The sequence below is a fragment of the Canis aureus genome, chromosome 7, assembly GCF_053574225.1.
Source record: "Canis aureus isolate CA01 chromosome 7, VMU_Caureus_v.1.0, whole genome shotgun sequence".
Taxonomy (NCBI): domain Eukaryota; kingdom Metazoa; phylum Chordata; class Mammalia; order Carnivora; family Canidae; genus Canis; species Canis aureus.
Genome location: NC_135617.1, coordinates 974,557 through 987,323, shown reverse-complemented (window position 1 = coordinate 987,323; position 12,767 = coordinate 974,557).

Sequence of the window (12,767 nt, the reverse complement as noted above, 5' to 3'; positions counted from 1 at the left end):
TCAGAAGCAGCTAGCTAATTAGCCACTAAGATTGTAACATGATTCATTTCCTTCTAAGTTTTCCAGCTAAAAGAAGGGATAAAAAGAATGAAAAGCACATCAAAAGAGCTGGTTGTCCTCAGGTAACTCACTCTGGTGCCGAGCAAGTCAGCCGTCCTTGGGAATAGACAGCAAAGTATTCGCTGCGGCACCGAGGACTGTTAAACCCTTCAGGAAAAAAAAAAAAAAAAAAGGAATTCATACACTTCTTTTGATGAGAATAACCCTGAAGGAACTAATAATAGAAATTGAGTAAAATATACTACTGGTGTCAAGAAATTGATGTAATTTAGATCTTCTTTAAAGAGGAATATTAATAAAATATACCCTGAGATCACAGGGTATATTTTTTATTACTTTGCAAAGATAAAACTTCATTAACGGGGACATAAAAAACTGTAACAACATGTCAAGGAATATGGATGCGATCAAATTAATTGAGATTATTTCACAATAGTGATAAATCAGACATAGAACCTTACTCACCCTCGTTTTATTATTTACCCTACGGTCTTTATGTACAAAGTCTAAAGTTGCTATTCTCACAATATTTCAAAGAAAGGTCATTAGTATTAAGAATTGTTTTATAGAATCCCATTGGGAAAAAAAAATATGTGTTGAGCTTCCCACAGAGAGTAGGGCGACGTTCTACAGAAGCTTCGGGAAATAGGAAGGAGTCCCTTCCCTCCAGGAGTTGGGGAATGACCTGCGGGAAAACCAATAAAGGAAACCTCACTTGAAGTGGAGTTAGAAGGGCAGCCCGGGGGGGCTCAGCGGTTTCACCTGCCTTTGGCCCAGGGCATGATCCTGGAGTCCCGGGATCGAGTCCCGCCTTGGTCTCCCTGCATGGAGCCTGCTTCTCCCTCTGCCTGTGTCTCTCTCTCTCTCTCTCTCTCTCTCTGTGTGTCTCTCATGAATAAATAAATAAAATCTTTAAAAAAGATTTAAAAACTTAGAGGTTAAAAGAAAAAAAAAGGTGGAGTTTATCTCCTGCCTTTAGGGTAGAGAAGGAAGATCCCTCCCCACCCACCGCAGCTCCCTAACCACCACCTGCAGCCAAGCCAACCTTGAACTCTTGCTCTCTTCCAAAAAGATTCCGTTCACAACAACCCTCCCCAGTTTCTTCCTAAAACCTACTAAAAACTGACCTTCCCTTTGTGTGTTTGCACGTGGCTACGGTTCGCCACGGCGTGCTAGCCCGGGACGGCCACTCCTCGGCTCTCCCCAGACGGGCTCACTCTTCCGTTTTTATTCACCTAGCATCGCTCTCCGTCCTGTTTGGAGTTGGCCCTAAACCGCAGAGGCAAGGGCTCCATGAGATCGTAAAAAGGAGCACAGGTCACCACGGAACCGTGTTAAGGAGCCAGGGGCCGCACACAACCGATAGGATCAGGAAAAGGGTCGGACTAACAGGGGGCGTTTGAGGAAGACCTTGAAGTCAGGATAAGACTTTTGAATTCATAGCTGAGAAACGTTCTAGGAGGACCGTCTCAGCAAACGTGGTCTGGAAGTTAAGACCAAGTGAAAGGTACACGGGAACAGGCCCTGCTTCTCCGTGCATCGCTCTTGGATTTGACGTGCGTTGCTTTTGCAGAGCACACTAGTCTCCAAGCTGCAGAGCACATCACCTCATTTTATTTAATCTTGCAATATTCAGGAACTCTATGCGATCAGAGCGTAGCATCTCCATCTCAAGGCCCTACACGTAGGAGACGCAGCCAAGCCGAAATTCAGAGAGGACAGGACATTCGCCAAGGGCCATCATGCACAATCCAGATTCGGAATCCTTACCGCTGCCTGTGTGTGGACCGCGATTCTCTGTCACTTCCTAAAATTTTAGTTGTCGTGGAATAAAAACTGTGGACGGACAAGATGATGTCATCTCTTATCTTTGCCATGAAAACATTAAGGAAGTGCTTTTCCACTTCCATAGCGTTGATTTTGTCTTTTCTATGATGTGAATGATTAGTTTTATTTTTTTTGATTAGTTTTATTTTTAAAGAGAACAAAAGTTTCAAAAGAGCGATTCAATTATCATGAGGAAGACCGTTTTGTCATCTATAAAGGTGTAATTAAAAATACATTTTTTCTCAAGGTTGCTTTGTAGGTTAAATGAGGTAATGAATGTGAAAGACCTAGCACAAATCAATGCCCAATTAGTAGATTTCTTTTCTAGCTGAAGGCAGAGTCTTAAAAATCAAGCTTCTGTAACACATTTCTTACTCAACATCTATCTTGTTGTATCTACTAATAGATGACACTATGGGTGGACCTAAATAAATTGTATTATTATGTACTCAGCTACAGTGAAAACTGTGGAGATTTCTAGAATATATCAAGGAAATGGCCCATTCACTCAAATAAAGACCAAAAACCTAAAAAGTTATTCAAATCACTATTTAGTAACTATCCGAACCAAAATATTTCGGATACTTTTATGGCGAAATAAACCCTTCCTACAGTGCTAAATTTTTGAGTCAATATTGACAAAACTTTTGCTTCCCTTTGAAAAATTTTGGAAAGAATAAAAAAACCAAAGTCCATTAATTAACCAGTTACTTAGCAAAATAAATTAATCATTTTATTCAGCTGTCAAAGGAAAAAAAAAAGTCCATCCTTGTACGAGTAAGGGGAGCCTACATTAAGGGGACTCTTGCAATAATGCAGGGAAGGGAGTTATTACAACAGGGAGAAGGCTTGAACCCTAAGATCTGCAAATGTTGTGCTTGAAAGCAGAACAGGAAGGGGTTTCCTTCACGGGGAGAAGTAAAACAGCCCAGTGGAAAGAGCTGAATGGGGGAGAATGGAGTGAGCAGGTGGTGTGATAAGACAGTGGAGAAGGAGCTATTTGTCTCCACAGTCATCAGATGCTCAGGAGGGACCATTCAGTGAGGGTCACTCCATTTTGCAATATTTGCTTAAGATCAAATGTAGGCCATAGTTCTAAGGCCTGGGGACGCGAGAGGAGCTTGACTGGAGTTTATCAAGTCATTTGGCATCTTACCCATATTGGCCAGTGAAGATAAAGAAGTCCGCGCATCATTTGTCAGACAAAGGAAAGGACTTTGGAGGGTCTGTGTCTGGCCTCGTCACAGGTAATAATTGGTTCACAGCAGAAGGCAAGCAAACAAAACAGACAAAAAAAAAAAAATGTCCACGAAAAAAAAAAAATTCTCCAGAACACAGAAGGGTGAGGTGTGTTGACCATTACTGTTCTCCAAAAGCACAGGGTTCAGATAAAGTTCACCATCGTACGTGCTCATGGACTCGGGGTCAGGAGTCCGGGTGATCTCGGAGGCCAAGGGGGAGAGTCGAAGCCTAGAAGTGGCTTGATGGCCGGGGACTGGAATCGTCTTGATATTTGTTTACTCAGCCTGTCTGGTGCTGGGCCGGGCACCTGGAGGACTAGGACTGCCAACGGGAGCAACTCCGCGTGGCCTTTCCACGTAGGTGGTTTCCTCACAGACTGACCACCTCAGCGTAGTCAGACTCCTGACGTGGTGGCTCAGGCCTCCAAGCACCCGCGTTCAGGTGCACACGACAGAAGCTGCAATATTTTTATGGCGCAGCCTCGGAGGTCACCAAGCCTCACCTCCATAGTGCTCTACTGGCCCAGGGGAGGCAGAGTAGCCGCCCTTGATAAAGGAAGCTCAGGGTCACATCATAGAATAGCACGAGAGGAGATTTGGTGGCCACGGTCTTGGAAAACACAATCTGTCACAGTCTTCAAATCTGTATCCATAAATACCACAGGAATGTTTATAGGTAAAATATACAAGGAATCGGTATTTTTAAGTGAATATTGGGAAATAGAGACCATCGGTTGATCAGTTGATTTGGCTCTCTCCATAGTTTGGCTACTGTTGATGCTGCTGTAAACATCGGGGTGCGTGTGCCCCTTCGGATCTGTATTTTCGCGTCCTCTGGGTAAATACCTAGTCGTGTGGTTGCTGGACTGTAGGGTTTTAACTTTCTTAACATTTTGAGGAACCTCCATACGGTTCTCCAGAGTGGCTGAACCTGCTTGCATTCCCCGCCACGGTGCAAAAGCGTTGCCCTTTCTCCACATCCTTTCAAGCCCTGTTGTTTCTTGTGTTGGTTATTTTGGCCATTTTGGCCACCCCTCATTCAGGGGTGAGGTGCAATCCCATCATGGTTTTGACTTGCGTTTCCCAGACGATGAGTGATGTCGACCATCGTTTCACGTGTCAGCCATTTGGACGTCGTCTTCGGAAAAGTGTCTATCCGTGTCTTCTGTCCATTTCTTAACTGGATTATTTGTTTTTGGGGTGTTGAGCTTGGTAAGTTCTACGTCATTTGAAAATATCTCCTCCCCTTCCGTAGGCTGCCTTTAATTTCGTGGATTGTATCCTTCGCTGTGCAGAAGCTGTTTATCTTGAGGAAGTTGCCAGTAGCTCATTTTTGCTTTTGTTTCCCTTCCTCTGGAGACGTGTCTAGTAGGAAGTTGGGATGGCCGAGGTCAAAGAGGTTGCTTCCGGTGTTCTTCTCTAGGGTTTTGTCAGTTTCTTGGGTCACATTCAGATCTTTCATCCATTTTGAGTTTATTTTTGTGTGTGGTGTGCGAAAGTGGTCTAATCCCATTCCTCTGCATGTTGGTGTCCAGTTTTCTCAACGCCATTTGTTGGAGAGACTGTCCTTTTTCCATTTGGATATTTTTTCCTGCCTTGTGGAAGCTGAGTTGACCGTATTGTTGTGGGTCCATTTCCGCATCTTCTATTCTGTCCCATTGATCTGTGTGCCTGTTTTTGTGCCCGTACCCTACTGTCCTGGTGAGCACGGCTCTGTAATGTAGCTTGAAATCCATCATTGTGATTCCTCCGGTTTTGTTTTTCTTTTTCGGGATTGCTTTGGCTATTCAGAGGCTTTGGTGGTTCCATACAAATTTTAGGATTATCTGTTCCAGCACTGTGAAAAATGCAAGTGGTATTTTGATAACGATTGCACCGAACATGGAGATTGCTTCGGGTGGTAAAGACATTTTAACAATGTTGTTCTTCCGATCCATGATGATGGAATGCTTTTCCATTTCTTTGTGTCCTCTTCATTTTCTTTCCTAAGTACTCTATGGTTTTCAGTAAACAGATCTTTTACCCCTTTGGTTAGGTTTATTCCTAGGTATCTTAAGACTTTTGGTGCCATTGCCAATGGGACCAATTCTTTGATTTTTTTTTTCCTGCTGCTTTGTTACTGGCGTATAGAAGTGCAACAGATTTCTGCACATGGATTTTATATCCTGCAATTTTACTGAATTCATGTATTAGTTCTAGCAATCGTTTTGGTGGAGTCTTCCCGCTTTCTACAGAGTGTCATGCTGTCTGTAAATAGCGAAAGTTTGACTTCGTCCTCGCCAACTCAGATGCCTTTTATTTCTTTTTGTTGTCTGATTGCTGAAGTAGGACTTCCAGGACCATGTTAAATAGTAACGGTGCAAGTGGACATCCTTGTCTTGTTCTTGGCCGGAAGGGAATGGCATTCAGTTTTTCCCCATTGAGGGTGATATTAGCTGTGGGTTTTTTGTAAATGGCCGTCCTGATGCTGAGGTACGCTCCATCCATCCCTACTTGGTTGGGATTTTTATCAAGAGTAGATGCTATGCCCTGTCAAATCCTTTTTCTGTATCTACTGACAGAATCATATGGTTTCTATCCTTTCTTTTGTTAATGTGATGTATCACGCTGATTGATTTGCAAATATTGAACCACCCCTGAAGCCCAGGAATAAATCCCACTTCGTTGTGGGTGAATAATCCTTTTAACGTAATGTCGAATTCCATTTGCTAGCATATTACTGAACATTTTTGCATCCATGTTCATCAGGGACACTGGCCTGTAATTCTCCTTTTTCGTGTGGTCTTTGGTTTTGGAATCAAGCTAATGCTGGCTTTGTAGAACGAGTTTGGAAGTTTTCCTTCCACTTCTATTTTTTTTTAAACAGTTGGAGAAGAATAGGTATTAACTCTTCTCTAAATGGTACAATTCCCCTGGGAAGCCATCTAGCCCAGGACTTTGTTTGTTAGGAGATTTTTTATTACCGATTCAATTTCTTTGTCGGTTGTGGGTCTCTTCAAATTTTCTATTTCTTCCTGTTTCAGTTTTGGTAGTTTGTAAGTTTCTAGAAATTTCTCCATTTCTTCCAGATTGCCCAGCTTGTTGACATATAATTTTTCATAGTATTCTCTTATAATTGCTTGTGTTTCTGCGGGTTGGTTGTGATTTTAGTATATGGGCTCCCGAAGCGAGCACAATCTCTCCTCTTTCATTCGTGATTTTATCTATTTGGGTCCTTTCTCTTTTCTTTTTGATACATCTGGCCAGGGGTAGCTAATCCATTTTACTAATTCTTTCAAAGAATCAGCTCTTAGTTTCATTGGTCTATTCTACTGGGTGGTTTTGTTGCTGTTGTCGTTGTTCCTATGTCATTTATTTCTTCTCTAATCTTTATTTCCCTTCTTCTGCTGCCTTTGGGCCTTATTTGCTCTTCATTTTCTAGCTTCTTAGGTATAAGGTTGGGTTGTGTATTTGAGCCTTCTCTTGCTTCTTGAGGTAGGCCTGTATTGCAATATACTTCCCTTGTAGGACTGCCTTTGCTCATCCCAAAGGTTTTGGACTGTCATGTTTTCTTTTTTCTTTTTTCAATATTTATTTATTTATTTATTTATTTATTTATTTATTTATTTATTTATTTATTTATGATAGACAGAGAGAGAGAGAGGCAGAGACACAGGAGGAGGGAGAAGCAGGCTCCATGCCGGGAGCCCCATGTGGGACTCGATCCTGGGACTCCAGGATCGCGGCCTGGGCCAAAGGCAGGCACCAAACCGCCGAGCCACCCAGGGATCCCCCTGGACTGTCATGTTTTCATTTGTATTTGCTTCCACGTACTAATTATTTTAATTTCCTAGTTAACCCAATTATTCTTTAGTAAGATATTCTTTAACCTCCATGTATTTGTGGTCTTTCCAAATTTTTTCTGGTGGTTGACTTGAAGTTACATAGCAGTGTGGTCTAAGAATATGCATGGTATGATCTCGATCTCTTCATGCTTGTCCAGGGCTAATTTGTGACCCAATATGTGACCTATTCTGGAGAATGTCCCATGTGCACTCAAAAAGAATGTGTATTCCACTGGTCTAGGATGAAATGTTCTGAATATATCTGTTGAGTCCTTCTGGTCCAGTGTGTCAAAGCCATTGTTTCCCTATTGATTTTCAGCTTAAATGATCTGTCCATTGCTGTAAGAGGGGGTGCTAAAGTCCCCCACTATCATTGTATTATTATCCATGAATTTCTTTATGCTTATTATTAACTAATTTACATATCTGGGTGTTCCCAAGTTGTGAGCATAAATATTTACAATTGGTAGAACTTCTTGATGCGTAGGCCCCTTAATTAGGATGTAATGCCCATCTTCATCTCTTGTTACAGCCTTGTTTTAAAATCTAGTTCATCTGATATAAGTATGGCTACTCCAGCTTTCTTATAACGTCCATTAGCATTAATAGTGGATTCTCCATCCCCGCACTTTCAATCTGCAGGTGTCTTTAGCTCTAAAATTAGTCTCTTGTAGGCAGCATACACATGGGCCTTATTTTTTTATAAAAAATTCTGATGCCCAGTGTCTTTGGGTCAGAGCATTTGGATCTAAGTGGTTACATTCAGAGTGATTATTGACAGATATAAATTTGGTGTCATTGTATTACCTGGAGGGTTGGTGTTTCTGGTGATGTTCTCTGGTCCTTCCTAGTCTTCCTTGCTTTTGGTCTTTTTTCCCCACTCAGAGATCTCCCTTAATGTTTCTTGCAGGGCTGGGTTAGTGGTCACGAACTCCTTTCACTTTTGTTTGTCTGGGAAACTCTTTATTTCTCCTCCTATTCTGAATGACAGTCTTGCTAGATGTCCTCAGCTGCATATTTTTCCCATTCAACACATTGAATATATCCTGCCATTGTCTGCTGGTTCGCCAACTTTCTGTGGACAAATCTGCTGCAAACCTAATCTCTCTTCCTAAACAGATTAAGGATTTTTTTTCCCTTGTTATTTTCAGGATTCTTTCCTCATCTATGTATTTTGTGAATTTGACTATAATATGCCTTGGTGATGGTTGACTTTTGTTGAATTTAATAGGAGTGCTCTGTGCATTTTGGATTTTGATGCCTGCATCCTTCTCCAGATTAGGGAAGTTTTCAGCTATAACTTGATCAAATAAACTTTCTGCCCCTTTTACTCTCTCTCTCTTCATCTTCTGGGTCTCTTATGATATGCATGTCATTCCATTTTAATAAATCACTGGGTTCTCTAAATCTACCTTCATGATCCATTACCCTTGGTTCCCTCTTTTTTAAATCTTCATTATTTTCCATAATCTTATATTCTATATCACTGATTCATTTCTCTACTTCAACCATTTTTATGACATCCATTTGGTTTGCATCTCAGTTACAGCATTTTTAATTTTGGCCTGACTAGATTTTCGTTCTTTTATCCCTGTAGTAAGGGATTCTCTAGTGTCTTCTATGCTTTTTTTAAGCCCAGCTAGTATCCTTATAATTGTTGTTTTATTTTTTTTAGATTTTATTATTTTATTTATTTATTCGTGACAGACACAGAGAGAGAGAGAGAGAGAGGCAGAGACACAGGCAGAGGGAGAAGCAGGCTCCACGCAGGGAGCCCGATGTGGGACTCCATCCTGGGACCCAGGATCACGCTCTAGGCTGAAGGTGGCGCTAAACCACTGAGCCACCAGGGCTGCCCAATTGTCGTTTTAAATTCTAGTTCAAACTAGAATTGATTAAATCTAGTATTAGATTAAATCTAATACTGTATTGATTAAATCTCTAACCATCATTTCTTCCTGTTCTTCCTTTTGGGGTGAATTCCTCTGCCTTCTCATTTTGGAGGGGAAAAACAAAAAGCAAAATAAAAATTTCAAAACATTTTAAAACATGAAATAAAATACATAAAGAAAGCTAGATCCTGGATGTGTTTTGGTCTGCTTGTTATGGAAAGCCTGATAGAAGAAAAGGTAGAAAAAAAGAAATAAAAAAATTAAAATAAAAAAATCAAATAAAAGTAAAACTTACAAAAATAAAAAAAAATGCTCTTTCTGTATTTAAAAAGAAAAGGACAAGGGACACTAAGGGCGCTCAGCAGTTGAGTGTCTGCCTTCAGCTCAGGCCATGACCCCGGGGTCCTGGGATAGAGTCCCACAACGGGCTCCCTGAAGGGAGCCTGCTTCTCCCTCTGCCTGTCTCTGCCTCTCTCTGTGTCTCTCATGAGTAAATAAAGTCTTTTAAAAAAGAACTTAATAAATACAAATTTTTAAAAGACGAAATTTTTTTAAAAGAAGAAGAAAGGAACAAGCAAAAAAACAAAAACCCACAGGACATTAGATGCTGGCTTCACCCCATTCTCCTCTCCAGTGCAGGAAATGCATGCCCCCCCCCCCCCCCCCCCCGCCTCGGGAAACCCTCAGAGAGGTGCAAACCACGTCCTTCTGCGTCCCTGGTTCCTGTCAGCCCCCACCTTCATCCTGTCTGTCCAAAGTGTCCCCCTGCTGTGTGGGGCAGCTGGCCTGTGTTTTATCTCAGGCGTGGTTGTGGTTCAAAGCCCCACACTTCCGAGACGCCCCCCTACACACACCTGCACTGATCCTCTGACCGGGGGTCTCCCCGCACGGTGGTGGTGGTGGCGCAGGCTCGTCCCAGCAAACACTGCAGTGGCCGAGCAGCGCTTCAGACTCGTGGCCCCTGCAGCACAGGCTCGCGGGGCTGCTGCCCTCAGTCAGCGGAGCGGGGCGCGGGCCACATCCACGGTCCCCACGCTTCTTTGCCTGGGGAGAGGCCCTAGCACCCCTTCCAAATGCCTTCCCAGCAGGGGAGCCGCTTGTCCCCCCGACCTGGGATCCTCAGCCCTGCTCTCCCACCGGATCCCTGCGTGGCTCCCAGGGGAGGAGCTGACAAGGGCGCCGACACCCGAAATTCAGACTCTGAGCTCCAGCGTTCATAGACGGCTGGTGGTACCTAACCTTCCCTTCTTCCTTAGCGATGGTTTTGGGAAATCGTCCTCTTGTGCAGACCTTTGCATGTGTGTTCACTCGTGTGTGTGTGCGTGCGTGTGTGCGTGTGTGTGTGCGCTTTCCTTCTCTCTTCTCCTTCCTCTCAACTACCTTCTCTGAGATCAGGCCTTCCTCCTCAGGGCAGTGCCGTGGCTCTTTTCTCCCGCAAACTTTGCACAGTTCCTACCTTATATGGATCATTTTCCTGTTTGCAGACGCACAGCTCTGGTCTCTACGATTTCGGATCAATTTCTCCGCCACCTCACCTCTTTCTCTCTCTTAATAATTTAACACTTTGCTGGCAAGAAATGTATGAGCCCTATTGTTAAAAAAAAAATGTAAGCCCTTCTAAAGGAGATAAAACCTAATATTTAAGTAATAATAAAAAGTCACATCATATTTTCTAAGAGGAAGACATAATAAAGGCATAAAGTAAGTTAATTCATGAATTTAGCACAATAACAAGAAAAATACAAGATATCAAAGGAGGAAAAATTAAACTGATTTGAAAGTCTACGTGTAATAAGAATAAAAAAAAATAGCTAAGAAAAAAATATAAAAAGTAAAAGAAAAGGTGGAAAAGGAGAATGTCTCCTACAAAACACCAAAACATATTAGCAAGCTCCTAAAATTACCAGTGTTGTGTTAGCTAAGCAAATAGTTGGTTCAAAAAATTACACTCTCATCTTACAACAAAATCAGTCAATATGGTTTATTTGGGGCTACCCTGATATAAGATGCAAAATGTTTCATATACATGTCTCATTTTGAAATTATATTGATATAGTGTTTCCCTTACATAAATAGCTAATGTTGACTAATGTAATCCACTTTCATTCACAGCTGATCACACTTTCAGCATCCAACTCCTTGAATTACCACAAATTTATGTTAAACATCCCATCCTAAATATAATACTCTCCTCCCCAAGATAATAAGGAAAAACTCTCAAATTAAATATATTTGTACTATTTGTAGGTTACCAAATAGCCCTGACAGCTGTTCTAGCTTTTATCTGAAATATTTTTGCATAAAAATTCAATACTAGTTTACGGTCAAGTAGTTAAACTTTTTATATTATCACTCATAGAATATACTGGAACATAACCACCTTCCTCCCAAACTGTTTTAAAAAAGTAAGACTGTCTCTCCTGACTTCCATATTTCTGTTCATCATAATTACACTTTTCTAATCTAAAAATTTGAGATTTTTTTTTAAGATTTTATTTATTTATTCATGAGAGACACAGAGAGAGAGATAGAGAGAGAGGCAAAGACACAGGCAGAGGGAGAAGCAGGCTCCATGCGGGGAGCCCGACGTGGGACTCAATCCCAGGACCCCGGGGTCACGACCTGGGCTGAAGGCAGACGCTCAACCGCTGAGCCACCCGGGCGTCCCAGAAATTTGAGATTTCTGTTTCATGTTTTCATCTCCCTCCTATCACGTCCCCAGTGTCTTTGGTTCTAGATGCATGATGGACTAGAGATTTCCTTTGCTCTCACACTATCAAACCCATTCTCTGGTGCATTAGTGAACCGCTCCAAAGTGAGGAAGTGTCCTTCTCCAAACGTTTTGCAGAGCAAAACACACACAGGATCCCCTGAAAGTGGAGAGAGGATGGGAGAGCACGCGCAGGAGCACCCGACGGCTCAGGAAGGTGGTGCTGCCTAGGCGGGGCTCCTGTGCCCAAGACTGTGAATCCGAGACACCACCAAGGAGCCGACCCCCACGCAAGCCCACGAGGGTTTATGTTCATTAACAAGCTCGAGCTTGGGTCCAAGTGCACCCGACCGGGCGGAGCAGGGACCTGGACCCGGAGGGGGGTTACAGCTGGGTTTTTATGGGCTGGTCTAGGGGATTTTCAGAAAGAGTGCGGGAATTTCTTAAGCTCTGTTTTCACTCCAATACGGGACTTTCCGTCTCTGTCAAGGGTGTTCTGCATTTTTCCCGTAAAGTTCAGCTCTTCCGCACAGGGGCCTGGGGTGGCTGTACCTGTGCCAACGCTAAACTTGAGGTGGAGTGGCCTTAATGTTCTCAGCCTCCACATCGGGAGCCGGGTGCCAGGAAGGCCGAGGGTCTGGAGCTCCTGGCTGCTGTGGGAACCCCTGCAAATCCTTCTGCGGAGAGGCAGCTCGGGGCGGGCCTGCACTGCCGCAGCTCAGGGGCAGGGAGACCCGGTCTCATCACCAGACACCAGGAGGCCGCCGTCGGTGGAGCCCGGGAGCGCAGGCCATGCCCGGGCATGCTTTGGGGTTCAGATGCCTGGCATGTCGGGTGAAGGGTGTGTTTCCAAGCAGGCATTGCTAAGGGAACTTTAGGAAATAAAAACGGAATTTAAAAATGAGGAAGCACTAAGAGAGGGCAAAGGTCGCTTTGAGCAAAATAAAACCAGCTCAGGGTAACGGCCGCCCCTTGAAATCATCGCTGGCTACGGCTTCCTCTCCGGCCGTTTCCACCCTCCTCCGCTTTCCCAGGACTTGCCTGTATTTTCCACAAAGCTGGGGTACCGCGGGGGGCCAGGCCCCGTTCCAGGGCCGCAGCGTTCCTCTTCCAGGTGCCAGAGGCCTGGCTGCCCGCAGGTGTCAGCTGCTGCCTCTCCGAGCGCCCTGGGCTGAAGACAGAGGCCCCGAGGTCACCTCCCGACCCGGAGCAG